General features: G+C 31.7%; 1 protein-coding gene across 1 annotated transcript in view; it reads left to right on the top strand.

The window, feature by feature from the left end:
- LOC139514266 (dynein axonemal heavy chain 6-like) overlaps nucleotides 1–12918 on the top strand; it is a 162974-nt gene that overhangs the window by 92122 nt on the left and 57934 nt on the right. The window lies entirely within an intron of this gene.

The raw sequence follows: 12918 nt of genomic DNA, 5'->3' as shown, positions 1-12918 counted from the left end.
GCTCTAGGATTGTGATCTTAAAAGCTCTAACAATCCTCCTCGTATCTGATGCAGAAAAACAAACACAAATGAAAAAAGTTTATGTATATTCACAGCAAATAAAATATACTGCAGTAAACAGGTATTGAGAATAATGTAGGTTTCCCTACTGCAACAGACACCAAGGGGCGGTACTCAAGGAGCTGATGTATTTACACAGTCCTCCTCGTGTCTGAAGCAGATAAGAAAGCCACATAATTAACAATTTTTCGAAATAAATTTACATGCAGCTGTGAGAATAGACTTATCTTCTGTGTTCATAAGCCATATCAGTTTATCTCTTGCGTTAAGAGTTAAAAAGTTGGGGCAACTTTTAGTTATCTCTTGAAATAGATGATTGCGGTCATCATTAAATTTAACACATTGGAATAAAAAATGATATTCATCCTCCACATCTCCGGAGTTACAACGAGTACAAGTTCTGTCATTTAGGAGAGTACCCTGATACCTTCCGGACTCAATTCTTAAGTGGTGTGATGAAATTCTGAGCTTTGTTAAGCTTCGTCTCTGTTCAAAATTCCCAATAATGGAAAGATATTTTTCTCTTCCAAAAACTGATTTAAATGTAACATAAGTTCTAAGTTTACCATCTGAATGCTTTACTAATTCAGTGTTCCACAAGTCTATAAAATATGATTTTAATATTTTTTTCATATTAGCTTTGAAGCTATTAATTTTTGGTAATGGTGAAGATAGATGATTGATGTCTGGGATCATTTCAAGAATTGACTTCATAGAGCCATACCAAGATGTTTTTTTTGAGTGAGAAAGATTCTGTGATGTTACATAAGCATCTTTAAGAAGAGAAAATTGGGAATCAAGATTTTCCAAGCGATACCAGTAATTTAACATGGATTTAATCACATCATAATATAGTGGGAATCGTCCTAGTTCGGATAAAATTCCAAAATTCATGGATTTTTTATGAACACCTAAAACCAGTTTACAAAATTTTATATGTAGTCGCTCACATTTTAAACTGGAATAGATTTTTTTCAAATGGTAAAGTTCCATTTCTGAATCTTGCTGAGAATGGATTAAAAGTTCCCCATATTTCAGACCCATATAGGAGTATTGGTTTTATGGTATGATCAAATACATGTAAGCTGGTACTTATGCTTGGATTAAGTGATAATAAATTCTTGTACAATTTATAATAAGCCTTCAAGGACTTTTTATACAGTTCATTCTGAGCATATGAAAATGACCCTGATGCACTAAAGTGCAAACCAAGATATTTATAATTATTAACACTCTCAATCAACATATTTTCATAAGTAAATTTTTCACAAATGTGTCTGCCTGCTTTGTTGAATATCAGAACCTTTGTTTTGGTGTGATTTACACTTAAACACCAATCTTTACAATATTTTTCTAGGATGTTTAGTCTTGTTTGCAATCCTTTAGCAGATGTTGATAAAAGGACCAAATCATCTGCATATAATAAGCAATTAACTGGTTTCTCATTAAGTATAACAGGGTCTTCACTTTCTTTTAAATACTCTGGCAAGTCATTTATAAATAACTTAAATAGATTGGGACTTAAATTGTCCCCTTGTTAGCTCACCTGGCCCGAAGGGCCAAGTGAGCTTTTCTCATCACTTGGCGTCCGGCGTCCGTCATCGTCCGGCGTCGTCCGTCGTCGTTAACTTTTACAAAAATCTTCTCCTCTGAAACTACAGAGCCAAATTTAACCAAACTTGGTCACAATCATCATTGGGGTATCTAGTTTAAAAAATGTGTTCGGTTACCCGGCCAACCAACCAAGATGGCCGCCATAGCTAAAAATAGAACATAGGGGTAAAATGCAGTTTTTGGCTTATAACTCAAAAATGAAAGCATTTAGAGCAAATCTGACATGTGGTAATATTGTTCATCAGGTCAAGATCTATCTGCCCTGAAATTTTCAGATGAATCGCACATTTCGTTGTTGGGTTGCTGCCCCTGAAATGGTAATTTTAAGGAAATTTTGCTGTTTTTGGTTATTATCTTGAATATTATTATAGATAGAGATAAACTGTAAACAGCAATAATGTTCAGCAAAGTAAGATCTAGAAATAAGTCAACATGACCAAAATGGTCAGTTGATTACTTTAGGAGTTATTGCCCTTTATAGTCAATTTTTAACCATTTTTTGTAAATCTTAGTAATCTTTTAGAAAAATCTTCTCCTCTAAAACTACTGGGCCAAATTAAACCAAACTTGGCCACAATCATCATTGGGGTATCTAGTTTAAAAAATGTGTCCGGTGACCCGGCCATTTAACCAAGATGGCCGCCATTGCTAAAAATAGAACATAGGGGTAAAGTGCAGTTTTTGGCTTATAACTCAAAAACCAAAACATTTAGAGCAAATCTGACAAAGTGTAAAATTGTTTATAAGGTCAAAATCTATCTGCCCTGAAATTGTCAGATGAATTGGACAACCTGTTGTTGGGTTGCTGCCCCTAAATTGGTAATTTTAAGGAAATTTTACTGTTTTTGGTTATCTTGAATATTATTATAGATAGAGATAAACTTTAAACAGCAATAATGTACAGCAAAGTAAGATTTACAAATAAGCCAACATGACTGAAATGGTCAATTGACACCCTAAGGAGTTATTGTCCTTTATAGTCAATTTTTAACAATTTTTATAAAATTTGTAAATTTTCACTAACATTTTCCACTGAAACTACTGGGCCAAGTTCATTATAGATAGAGATAACTGTAAGCAGCAAGAATGTTCAGTAAAGTAAGACGTACAAACATATCACCATCACCAAAACACAATTTTGTCATGAATCCATCTGCTTCTTTTGTTTAATATTCACATAGACCAAGGTGAGCGACACAGGCTCTTTAGAGCCTCTAGTTTAACTCCAAGTTTTATTTGGAAAAAATCTGTTACTCTGGATTGAATTTTAACACAAGATAAGTAGTTTGTATGTATTAAACTTGCTGGAAAAGATATTTTAAAACTTTTACTTTGCCATGGTATTTTGACCCCCCCTGCGGTATATTGAACCCCCTACTCTAGGCCTTTAATTTCAGAAATTCTATCAATTCTAACTCTTTTATGTAGTTAGAATACACCCATAGGTAGATGTATTTATTAAACTTGCTGGAAAAGATATTTTGAAATTTTACTTTGTCATTGTATTTTGACCCCCTGCGATATATTGAACCCCTTACTATAGACAATTCAAAAAAATCTGGCAATTTTAGCTCTTATATGTAGTTAATATACACACACAAGTAGTTTGTATGTATTAACTTTGATGGAAAAGATATTTTGAAAATTTTACTTTGCCATGGTATTTTGACCCCCCTTGCGGTATATTGAACCCCTCACTCTAGACCTTAAATTTAAAAAGTTCTGGCATTTCTAACTTTTTAATGTAGTTAGAATACACAAATAAGGAGTTTGTATGTATTAAACTTGCTGGAAAAGTTATTTTGAAAATTTTACTTTGCCATGGTATTTTGACCCCCCCCCCCCCCTTGCGGTATATTGAACCCCCTACTCAAGGCCTTTAATTTCAGAAATTCTGGCAATTCAAACTCTTTTATGTAGTTAGAATACACAAATAAGTAGTTTGTATGTATTTAACTTGCTAGAAAAGATATTTTGAAAATTTTACTTTGCCATGGTATTTTGACCCCCTGCGATATATTGAACCCCTTACTCTAGACAATTCAAATAATTCTGGCAATTTTAACTCTTATATGTAGTTAATATACACCAACAAGTACTTTGTTTGTATTAAACTTGATGGAAAAGATATTTTGAAAATTTTACTTTGCCATGGTATTTTGACCCCCCTGCGGTATATTGAACCCCTTACTCTTGGCCCTTAATTTCAGAAATTCTGGCAATTCTAACTCTTTTATGTAGTTAGAATACACCAATAAGTAGTTTGTATGTATTAAATTGGCTGGAAAAGTTATTTTGAAAATTTTACTTTGCCATGGTATTTTTACCCCCCTGCAGTATATTGAACCCCCTACTCTAGGCCCTTAATTTCAAAAATTCTGGCAATTCTAACTCTTTTATGTAGTTAGAATACACCAATAAGTAGTTTGTATGTATTAAACTTGTTTGAAAAGATATTTTTAAAATTTTACTTTGCCATGGTATTTTGACCCCCTGCGATATATTGAACCCCTTACTATAGACAATTCAAAAAAGTCTGGCAATTTTAGCTCTTATATGTAGTTCATATACACACACAAGTAGTTTGTATGTATTAACTTTGATGGAAAAGATATTTTGAAAATTTTACTTTGCCATGGTATTTTGACCCCCCTGCGGTATATTGAACCCTCACTCTAGACCTTTAATTTAAAAAGTTCTGGCATTTCTAACTTTTTAATGTAGTTAGAATACACAAATAAGCATTTTTTATGTATTAAACTTGCTGGAAAAGTTATTTTGAAAATTTTACTTTGCCATGGTATTTTGACCCTCCTGCGGTATATTGAACCCCCTACTCTAGGCCTTTAATTTCAGAAATTCTGGCAATTCGAACTCTTTTATGTAGTTAGAATACACAAATAAGTAGTTTGTATGTATTTAACTTGCTGGAAAAGATATTTTTTAAATTTTACTTTGCCATGGTATTTTGACCCCCTCCCCCTTTTTTACCATGGAAAATCAAAACTACCCTTATATATATATATACATATGTTATAATTACAAATAATTAAAGCATTCAAGCTACATATGGTCTAGTTATAATGTGTCAATAAGTATTTTGAATGACATTTTGTTGGTAAAGACTTCAGAGCACTTATACCAAGCAAAGATATTTCTTTTAATTGAGCATGGAAAATGTACCTCCCCTTCTTGTATGAATGATTTTTTAATCTATGATAAGCTTTAGAATAATGTAAAATGTTCTAATATTCATCTAGGATGAAAAAAACAGGGGGGTTCAATTTACCATGGGGGTTCAATTTTCCATACAGGGGGGGTTCAATTTACCATGGGGGGGTTCAATTTACCATAGCGGTATTTTGACCCCGGGGTCAATTTACCATGGGGTTCAAAATACCATATGACACCGGTCAAAGGAGTAGGTCCGGTATGGACCGATTTTGGCCTCAAATTTCAGGTTCATCTTACGAAAGATTTTGACCACTTTTTAAACACTTAAGTGTCTATTTCATTTGAATCAATTAATTTATGTGAAAGATTTAAACTGATTCAGTCATTAAAAACAACCCGATTCAAGCTCAAATATGAAAAATCTACCAAATATGCCAGAAAGTGTCACTTTTCAGATGATTTTTGTCAAAAATGAAAGTGGCCGCATCCCTGTTCATCCTCAACCTTTATATATGTTATGTATTATCATAAAATACAACTTGCATTTCAATATTAAGGATGAACACGAATGCGGCCACTTTCGTTTCACACGAAAACTGTCTAAAATTTAACTAAAATGCTAGAATTGTGAAGATTTCAGTAATTTAGCATGACTTAATTGTGCTAGAACCCGATATATGTGCATTGTATTGTCAAAAACAGCCCATATTTATGTAGCAGAAGCATTCTACTGTCCAATAAATAACTAAAACTTTACATTTTAACAAATTTGTAAAACTCTATATTTTGGGGCCAAAAAGGGGTCTTATTGGACCTACTCCTTTCATGTAGAAATAGTTGTGATAATATTTCAATACAAAATGACTTCGTTTTGACACATCAAATTATTATTATGAAATATGCTTATTTATGCATAGTTGTGTTGTAACGTAAGTTTGGTCCAATTTTTCTATAATTTAAACAGCATTTTACCAAGTGAACCTTGTCTTTTGCAGAAAAGCGAAAGATATGAAATTTCCCAAACATAGAAAATACAACAGAAATATTTTGTTTTCTCAAATTGATTTGAAGGAAATATGATTTGACTCTAACTAAATGTTTCCATACTGAAATACACAATAAGATATTTGGGAGGATTATTGAAAGTTAATTTAGAGATGAAAAAATAGTTTTCTTACATATTACAAAAAGTGTAAGGAAATGTATGTTTATGTACATTTCTCTACTTATCTTCAAAATAAGTATGTTTTTATGGTATTTATTTTAAGATTCATTTTAAAATTTAGCTTTCTATACAAATTTTTTGAAATAAGACACTATCTAAACTCTTAAAAGTTGTCAATAATTTCTTTACCTATGATTAGCTTGCTTTTACAATAATTTTGAAATATAACACTACCTTTACCTTAAAAACAATCAATGCTTTTTATTTTTACCAAATCGTGTTTTCTCAGGTGCTTCAACTCCTATAAACTGATTAATTTTAGAAATTTTACTACAAGATATTATTTAGAGGTTTCAAGTTCACTTAATTTGTTTTTTGCCAAATGATATTGACTGGTATGCTGCAAAAGAAGGTTATAAAAATATTATTTGAAAGAAGTTCTGTCAGCTTTATGTTTTTGGTTCAGAGTCGTTATAAGACTCCAGTGGTATGCTGCTGTTCAAAAGTCATAAATTGATTGAGAGAAAACAAATCCATGGTACAAACTAAAATCGAGAGAAACACATCAACTATAGGAGGAAAACAACGAAACAATAAAATAATCTTGATTTTTCATAATTTGTGCCATTTGTACAAGTTATCTCCCTTTGCAGTACCCATTTCTCTTTCTAGGAGATTTTTATATCTTATTCAAAATATCATGACTTACAAGGACAGATAATTATAAGTTTTGCAACCTTGCTTATTTTAACATTTATTATATTGCATTTGAGGGAATAAATGATTTATTTATTGAAACAAACTTGTTGGGATGGGAGGTAACTCTCAGTCTAAATCATTAGAAATGTAAGTTCAGCAAGGAATACAACCAGTTCATGTAGAGCAGTATAATGACTATAAGTTGTGTTTTGATTTTTTATGCCCCACCTATGATAGTAGAGGGGCATTATGTTTTCTGGTCTGTGCGTCCGTTCGTCCGTCCGTCCGTTCGTCCGTCTGTCCCGCTTCAGGTTAAAGTTTTTGGTCAAGGTAGTTTTTGATGAAGTTGAAGTCCAATCGACTTCAAACTTAGTATACATGTTCCCTATGATATGATCTTTTTAATTTTAATGCCAAATTAGAGGGTTTACCCCAATTTTTTGTCCTTGCGTTGCAGTCTTATTGACATGAACCCAACTTCTCCTTTCATTCATAAAAATATCATTTATTTGCTTCTCTAATTAGACTTTATGCAATGTTTGTGCTTACTTTATGACCAGTACTGATTTTTCAAGGTTCATGATTAATAGCATGTAAGCTGTTGATATAGGATTTGTTCTCCTTAAGGTTATATATTGTGTTGACTTTAGCATTGATTGACAATCATTTATCTGTTTTGTAACAATACACTAAAATGGTAATAAAGGATGTTTGATTTAGAAATGTCTGATTTTATTGTTGGTGGTTTCTCTTTTCAGTCTTTTTTATGAAGATGGGGTATGAGTGCCAATGAGACAACTCTCCATCCAAGTAACAATTTAAAAAAGTAATCCATTATAGGTCAACACAGGGCTTTGGCTTACAGCGAACAGCAATCTATAAAGGGGCTCAAAAATTACTAGTGTAAAACCATTCATACGGGAAAACCAACAGTCTAATCTATATTAAAAGCCTATTTAAAATATTCATTGGGAGACAGATTTTTAAAAACAAATTAGTATGATTGGATTTAATCTGTTATACCAACACTCTAAATCAAGGCCTTTATTACAATAACCTTGTTGATCTATTTGCCAAACAAATTTTCGTCACATTTTTCTCAGGAAACATTGAACAGAACTACTTCATACTAAGTCAGCAGTTTGACAGGGATGAATTACCGTATAATGTGTGAGCACTTTTCAAATATGTCAGATACCTTGGTACCTAACTCCTGTCTGCTGATACTTATATAATTATTTCAACATGCTGAATGAACTTATTAAAAATTATCGCACATTTTTCCAATACAAATGAACAGAATGACTTCATCTTTAGTCATTAACTTGACAGTGATGAGTTGTAACATGTGAGGGCTATTTGGATTTGGATTTTTTGCTATTTACAGAAATATTTGTCTCACACTAATCAAAAACTGAACTAAATGACTTCATATTAGGAAATCTGTATTCCTTTTGGTGTCACACCACCAATTACTCCCTCCCATTTAGAACGTATGTGAAAGTAGGCCTACTTGGACAAAAAATAGTGCATTTAATGTCACTGTTTACTTAAACTAACCAACAAATTGGCAGAAATGAAACTTTTGGTGAAAGAGAAATATATTTAGACCATTTTGAGCCAAAATTTACATGTCTTTGAGTTTGCATTAAAAATTGAGGATTTATGCCCTCCATAGTATACTAATTTAAGATTTCCAAAAAACCAGTGGTTATTTTTGGAGTGCCTCTCTTTGAAGGTCAGTTCTTTTGTTAGAAGGCTTTAAAGGTATGTTGAAAATTGGCATGCAGAAAGCTGATACATGTACAATTCAGGATATACCTGGTTTCTATGAAGTTAAACTTAAGGTAAAATTTTTAGAAAGCTGTGAAAATTGCAAAATTTGGTTGAACATATAGGGACTTTTAATTGGTGGTCTGACACCTTTGACCTGTGTTTTGTGGTTCTGTTATAACTTTTAGTTTTGGAATTGATATTATGAATCCAAAATTATTTTTTTCAAGTTTAGTGATGCATTCATCATAGAAAGTATTGTGAATTTTGCATAATTTGACCTTAGTCTGACCTGAGTTTCATGGTTTAGTTATTATTAACTCTTTGATGTATTTTATGCTTCTTTTGATGTTATTGATCCCCATTTCTTTTCAAAACATGTGACTCTGTTAGGCATTCATCTAGAAAAGTATTTGACATTTATATGATTTGAAATGTTATTTATTCACAGTGTTTTATTAGCACCATAGTCCATAGGTTATATATATATATATGTTACAGTGAATTTGTATAATCAGGGATTATGTAGAATCCCTGATTTTTCAGGGATTATGTAGAATTACTAAAATAATTAGTGATTATATAGATTCCCTGAAAATGACCAATGATTTTATATAATCACTGATAATTTTAATTATTATTCAACAAATTCCCTAATATGATTTCAGGAATTATCAATAATTAAAAACTTCAAAGATGATGAAACACATTAACATAGACAAATTATCATTTTTTTTTTCTTATTCCTTGAAACCATTTTTAGTAAACAGTTTTCATTCCTGATCTACTTATATGTGAATCTAAAGTGATGAGTTTTCCCCTTTATACATTTTTATACAACCGCAAAAATTGAAAATGTTTTGGTCTTATATTGATATCACGTTGGGATCGTCGTCGACGTTGTCGTCGTCCGAAGACATTTGCTTTTAACACTCTAACTTTAGTAAAAGTAAATAGAAATCTATTAAATTTAAACACAAGGTTTATGACCATAAAAGGAAGGTTGGGATTGATTTTGGGTGTTTTGGTCCCAACAGTTTAGGAATAAGGGGCCAAAAGGGCCCAAATAAGCATTTTTCTTGGTTTTCGCACAATAACTGTAGTATAAGTTAATAGAAATCTATGATTTTTTAACACAAGGTTTATGACCACAAAGGGAAGGTTCAGATTGATTTTTGGTCCCAACGAATTAGGGGCCAAAAGGGTCCAAAATTAAAATTTGTTTGATTTCATCAAAAAATGAATTATTGCGGTTCTTTGATATGCCAAATCTAACCGTGTATTCAAGGTCCAAAATTAAACTTAGTTTGATTTTAACAAAAATTGAATCCTAGGGGTTCTTTGATATGCTGAATCTAAAAATGTACTTAGATTTTTGATTATTTGTCCAGTTTTCAAGTTGGTCCAAATCGGGGTCCAAAATTAAACTTTGTTTGATTTCATCAAAAATTGAATACTTGGGCTTCTTTGATATGCTGAATCTAAACATGAACTTAGATTTTTGATGATGGGCCCAGTTTTCAAGTTGGTCCAAATCGGGGTCCAACATTATTATATTAAGTATTGTGCGATAGCAGGAAATTTTCAATTGCACAGTATTGCACAATAGCAAGAAATCTTCAATTGCACAGTATTGTGCAATAGCAAGAAATTCTATTGTCCCGTTTTCAAATTAGTCTACATTAAGGTCCAAAGGGTCATTAATTAAACTTTGTTTGATTTCAACAATAATTGAATATATGGGGTTCTTCAATATGCTGAATCTAACCATGTATTTAGATTTTTAATATTTGGGCCCGGTTATCAAATTGGTCCACATTGATGTCTAAAGGGTCTAAAATTGAACATTATTTGATTTCATCAAAAATTTAATTCTTGGGGTTCTATGATATGCTGAATCTAACCATGTATTTACATTTTGGATATTGGACCATAATAGGTAAATGTCCAATTTAAAAACTTTAAGTTTGTAAGTTTAAGTTCTTAGACCACATTCATTCTGTGTCAGAAACCTATGTTGTGTCAACTATTTAATCACAATCCAAATCTAGAGCTGTATCAAGCTTAAATGTTGTGTCCATACTTGCCCCAACTGTTCAGGGTTCGACCTCTGTGGTCGTATAAAAATGTGCCCTGCGGAGCATCTGGTTTCAAGTGTTGAACCTCATTATTAACAGATAAGCTCTGCACAGGCACATATGTTGCTTGGGTTGGTTGAAGAAAACGTAAACTCAAAAGTTAAGGCAAATTGCAGAGGAAAAACAAAATGCAACATATCCATATCTCAAACCAATTCCAATAGTGGTTCCAGGAAATGAAGATCCCAAAAAACTAATAGTCATTATTCACGAAAAGACTGAAGAAGGATATCGCCTTGCCATATTGTATGGAATCATGCTCAGATCTTTAATACAAGAAATCAGTGTGTCGCTGATTTCCCTTCATTGGTACCTTCAGATGTTTGTGCTGAAAACTCTATCTTGAGACGTGCTGTAAAATCTGATTCGATATGGAGGACAAGGTTGTGAAGATGTGAATTTGATAGATATGCCTGTAAAAAGGCAGGGCATATGTTTAATAGTGGATTCAATCCCAATTTAGTTTGTAAATAAAATGTTTATTTTTAAAACATTGTGCATAACATTAACATTTAACAATTGAAAATGATTGTACACATATAAATAGTTTTGATAACAATTTCATTTTATTTCATATTCTCAACCTAAAAACAAATGCTAAAACAATACGATAAAAAGAATAATCATTATGCCATTTAATATTTTCACACTGACTTCACCAACCCGCCCGTGTGGGCTCGCTTGATATTATTAATATTGATACAGTCAGTATCAAAAAGGGCTTGCTTGATATTATAACTGATAAAGTCAGTATTAAAAACAAAACATCAATTATTTTATATATATTTTGTTTATCATTCAATTATATTGTGCTTATCATTTAATTATATTGTGTTTAACATTTCAATATTTTTGTGTCTTTCATATTAATATATTATGCCTAACATTTTGAAATATTAAGGTTTTTAACCGGATTTTTGTGACAATAATGTCGGTTATTGATTTTGGGATGTATGGCGGGCAGTCGGTTGGTCGGGCGGTCGGTCGGGCGGGCGGTCGGGCGGGCGGGCAGCAACCAAATGTTCTCTGTGCATTTACTCATGAACCGTTCAACCAAAGCTTTTAAAATTTTAATATGTTGTTACTGAAAACAAAATGAAGGTCAAGTTTAATAATGATGATTTTGACTTTTACCGTTCAGGAGTTATGATTCTTGAAAGATTGAAAAATGGCATTTCCAGTCATGTCAGTTCATTTACGCATGAACTGTTCAACCAATGCTTCCAAAATTTTAATATGTTGTTACTAATGACAAAATGGAGGTCAAGTTCAATAATGATGATTTTGACTTTTACCGTTCAGGAGTTATGGTTCTTGAAAGATTGAAAAAATGACTTTTTCATTCATGTTGTTGCATTTACTCATGAACCATTCAACCTAAGCTTTTCAAATTTTAATATGTTGATACTGATGACAAAATGAATGTCAAATTTGATATTGACAATTTTCACTTTGACCATTTCATCAGTTATGGTTCTTGTGATATTGGCAGGACACTAATAAATGTTAATAAATCCGGTTTGCTGTCGTTGTGACAGCCTCTTGTTTATATATAACAGTTAAATTTTAATAGATTTCAATATGTTATATATTTTAGTATCATTTCAGTTATTATGTATAATCCCTGATGTTCTTTCTAGTGATTATACATAATCCCTGAAAATGTTAGTGATTATATATAATGGCTTAACTAACCAGTAATTATACAGAATCCATGAAAATTTTAGGGATTCTACATAATCCCTGATTATACAAATTCACTGTAACATATATATACAAAGATCAATATCCAATTAACCTTATGTTGAAATATATTTATATCTCAATTAATATGGTGCCTTTCTCACTTTACTTCATCTAGTAATTCAAATCAACGATTAAATATTTTATTTGATATCCAATGCATTTTTAATAAGAAAATAATCTCCCTGACGATTTTCGTTGGAATAGTGACTGTATATTTTTTCCTCAAGAGATTTCAAGATAATAGGTGTTGTATTTGCTGAATAGTTCTGTTTATTGCTAGAGTTAAAAACCCTGTACAAGTAACAAACAATAACTTGTGAAGATTTGTGTTGTTTGATTAATTCCTTTTCTCCTTTGATAATTATCATCAATGCAATATTTGGAATTCATTAGACTCATTATAACCTTGGCTTTACAATACATCAGATTAATTGGATTTTCTAAGGAAGAAATAAGCGGGTCATTATTATTTATTTTTTTATCTGAGAATTTGTTGTGAGGTAGCAAATTCAGGATGAAAGTGTGTTGAGCAAAAATCAATTGAATAAT

Source organism: Mytilus edulis, chromosome 3 (genome assembly GCF_963676685.1).
Source record: "Mytilus edulis chromosome 3, xbMytEdul2.2, whole genome shotgun sequence".
NCBI classification, from domain to species: Eukaryota; Metazoa; Mollusca; class Bivalvia; order Mytilida; family Mytilidae; genus Mytilus; species Mytilus edulis.
Note: the sequence above shows the minus strand (reverse complement) of the source record. Positions and strands in the feature narration are given on the sequence as shown.